This window comes from Dasypus novemcinctus, chromosome 9 (assembly GCF_030445035.2).
Source record: "Dasypus novemcinctus isolate mDasNov1 chromosome 9, mDasNov1.1.hap2, whole genome shotgun sequence".
Lineage (NCBI taxonomy): Eukaryota > Metazoa > Chordata > Mammalia > Cingulata > Dasypodidae > Dasypus > Dasypus novemcinctus.
The window spans coordinates 37,388,592-37,392,850 of record NC_080681.1 but is presented as its reverse complement, the minus strand read 5'-3'; positions in this window follow the sequence as shown (position 1 = coordinate 37,392,850).

Sequence of the window (4,259 nt, the reverse complement as noted above, 5' to 3'; positions counted from 1 at the left end):
AAGCTTTCCTTTACGATTTGGAACAAGACAAAGATGTCCACAGTCACCACTTTTATTCAACATTGTACTTGAAGTTCTAGCCAAAGGCAAGAAAAAGAAAGAAAAAGCATCTAAATTGGAAAGGAAGAAATAACCTTTACTATTTACAGATGACATAATACTGTATATAGAAAGTTCCAAAATTTTACAAAACTGCTAGAGCTAATAAACAAATTCAGCAAAGTCGCAGGACACAAGATCAACACCCAAAAATCAGTAATGTTTATATATACTAATAATGAGCAATTTAAGGAGGAAATCAAGACAAAAATCCATTTACAATACCAAATAAAAGAATAAAATCGAGGATTGAATTTAACCAAGGATGTAAAGGACTTGTACACAGAAAACTACAAAACATTTTTAAAGGAACTCAAAGAAGACCTACATAAATCAAGGACATTCTCTGTTCATAGTTTGGAAAATTAAGTATCATTCAAATGTCCATTCTACCCAAATTGATTGACAGATTCAATGCAAGCACAATCAGAATTTCAAAGGCCTACTTTGCATAAGTGGAAAAGCCAATACCAAATTTATTTGGAAGGGTAAGTGGCCCCCAAAGCAAAAAGCATCTTGGAAAAGAAGTATGAAGTGTGACAACTCCCACTTCCTGACTTTAAAGCATATAGCACAGCTACAATTGTCAGAACAATGTGGCTCTGGCATCAGGATAAATATGTAGACCAATAGACTCAAATTGAGAGTTCAGAAATAGACACTCACGTCTCTTGTCAATTGATATTTGACAAGGCTGCTAAATCCACTCAACTGTGAAAGAATAGTCTCTTCAACAAATGGTGTTTGGAGAACTGGATATCCATATGCAAAAGAATGAAGGAGGATCCCTAGCTCACACCATGTAAAAATTAACTCAAAATAGTTCAAAGACCTAAATATAAGAAGCAGGACTATAAAACTCCTAGAAGAAAATGTAAGGAAGCCTCTTCAGGCCTTGTGTTAAGCAATGGTTTCTTAGACTTTACACCCAAAGCACAAGTAATGAAGGAAAAAATAGAAAACTGGGACCACATCAAAACTTAAAACTTTAGTGCATCAAAGGACTTTGACAAGAAAGTGAAAAGACAACTTACTCAATGGGAGAGAATATCTGGAAACCACATATCCAATAAGGGCTTAATATCCAATATATATAAAGTGATCCCACATCTCAACATTAAAAAGACAAACAACCCAATTAAAAACAGGCAAAGTTTTTGAATGTAATATTTAAAAAATAAAGACAAAAAAAAAAAAGCAAAAGAGTTGAATAGACATTTCTCCAAAGAAGAAATACAAATTACTAAAAAGCACATGAAAAGATGTTCAACACCTCTAGCTATTAGGGAAATGCAAATAAAAACCACAATGGGAAATCACTTAGTAGAATTGTGACTACTTAAAAACAAACAAAACTGCAAGTATTGGAGAGGAAGTGGTGAAATAGGAACACTCATTCACAGCTGGTGGGAATGTAAAATGGTGCAGCCACTGTGGAAGAGAGTTTGGCAGTTCCTCAGGAAGCTAACACTAGATTTACCCTATGATCTGGCAATCCTCTACTAATTATATGCCCAAATGATTTGAAAGCAGGGACTCTAACAAATATTTGCACTCTAATGTTCATAGTGGCATTATTCACAATAGCCAAAAGATGGAAACAATCCAAATGTTCATCAGACAAAGAATGGATCAACAAAATGTGGTGTATATATATATATGTGTGTGTATATATACACACACACACACAAACAGTGGAAAATTATTCAGCAGTAAAGGGGAATGTAGTCTTTTTTTTTTATTGACTTTGTAATAATATTACATTAAAAATATATATATGAGGTTCCATTCAACCCCACCCCCCCACCCCACCTCTCCCCCCCCAGCAACACTCGTTCCCATCATCATGACACATCCTTTGCATTTGGTAAGTACATCTTGGGGCACCTCTGCACCTCATGGTCAATGGTCCACATCATGGCCCATACTCTCCCCCATTCCATCCAGTGGGCCCTGTGAGGATTTACAGTGTCCGGTGATTGCCCCTGAAGCACCATCCAGGGCAGCTCCATGTCCCAAAGACGCCTCCACCTCTCATCTCTTCCTGTATTTCCCCATACCCATCAGCCACCATGTCCACTTTTCCCAATCCAATGCCACCTCTTCTATGTGGACATTGGATTGTTTGTGTGATGCATGTGACAACATAGATGGACTTGGAAGACACTATGTTGAGTGAAATAAGCCAGATATGAAAAGACAAATATTGTATGATATTATTGTTATGAGCTAATTATAATAAGCAAGGTCGTAAAGATAGAATCTAGAATATAGGTTACCAGGGTGTTAGAGAATGGAAAGTTGATGCTTAATTTGTGCAGAATTTCTGTTTAGTCTGTTGGTAAAGGTTTGGGAATGGATGGTAGTGATTGCCAAATATTTTTGCATGTAATTATAGATAATTTATTCTCATTGTTATATAATCTTCCATTCTCTGAACAGAGCCTAATTTATTTGTACACTCACCTGTAAATGGACACTTGAGTCTAGTTTTTTTATGAAAAAGTCTCTTATCACTACTTTTGCATGTATTTTTTACTTCACGTATGCACACTCTTTGTATTCTACCTGGGAATAGGTCACTATAAACTTACATGAGCAGCATTAGTGGATACAATCAAACACTTTCCTGATGGTCCTCATTTATATTCAATTAGCGTTGTGTGAGCATTCCAAGTGCTCCACAAGCTCATCAAACCTTGATATTTCTGCCTTTTCCCTTGGTAGCTGTAGAATGGTAATGCATTGTGGGTTTATTAACACATGTATTTGAGCATTTTTCATGTCTATTGGACATTGGCTATCTTCTGTTATTTTGTTACGAAAAACTATGTGAATTATGTATATGTTCTTAGTAAAATTTTAAGTTTATAAAACAATCATACATACCATATAGGATTACCATACATTACCCTACCACCAGCACATATTTGTTACACATGATGAAATAACATCATCATTTTACTGCTATCTGTACTCCATAGCTTATACCTTGAGTACTTTTCCTACAGACCATCTTAGTATTAACACCTTGTATTGGTACTGTATATTTCCTGTTCTTGAGAAAATGTTCTCATATTTGTACTATTAACCACAGTCCATCATTCACTATGGGGCTCACTGCGTTATATGGTCTCCTGCCTTGTACTGTCACCCAAAGTGTGCACTCAGTGGTTCTCAGTTTCATCACAGAGTTGTGCTCTCATCACCACAGCCAATTTTAGAACTTTTCATTTCTCCAAAGGGAAAAATCCCATACCTCTTTATACCCACTGTTGACCCTCAGCATTAGAATGGTAGCTTCTTTGCCATTGCTGCAAAAATATTACAATATCACTGTTAACTAATGTCTATAAATTTTATTAGTTGTATTTTTCTCATATTTCACTATATTCTTAACACTTTCTTTTTCACTCAGTCTTTTTGAGATGTGTGTGTGTGTGTACTGCATAGCTGTTTGGTAAAGATATGGACATGGATAGAACATTTATTTTCCCATTGAAGCAAATTCTGTAGTATTCGAAGTTTCAGTTTTTCTAAAACCATCCCCAATTTGGTGGCATATAACCTCTAGTTCACCTCTAGTGCTTACCTCATTGTCAATCTCCTGCAGTAAGCCTAATGTCCAAGGCACTGTGCCTTTCACACGAGGTATATTAAATGGCTAAGATTAGTGCAAGAACCTCGGCATGGTTCTTAATTACCTACACTCAGAGTTTTCAAATCCCATACTAATCTTTGATGGATTTATTCACTCTGATGAGATTATCTATTGGATAAAAGAACACATTTCACTAATTCAATCATAGCATCTCAATCTGCACACCCTCCCAATGGGGACATAGGAAAACCTGTGACATTTGCATAATTTTCAAGGAATTGCTAAAACCTTGCTGGGTCATTGCCTTGTCCCTTGCAGCTTAACTTTTGTAGTCATGGAGAAGCTGGGCTCTTAGTTTTTACATGGTGATTTTATGTGACGTAGAACTAAATAAAAGCCTCCTAACACTACCACTTCCTAACATAAAAGAATCGAAAAAGCTAACATGAGAGTAGTAGGCTTTATTGAGGTTGGGAAAGAGGGCAACTTTCTTCCTAAGATTTGTGCATCAAATTTAAAGAGACCCATGACACCCGGGGATGAGCCTCCCTGGCACCGA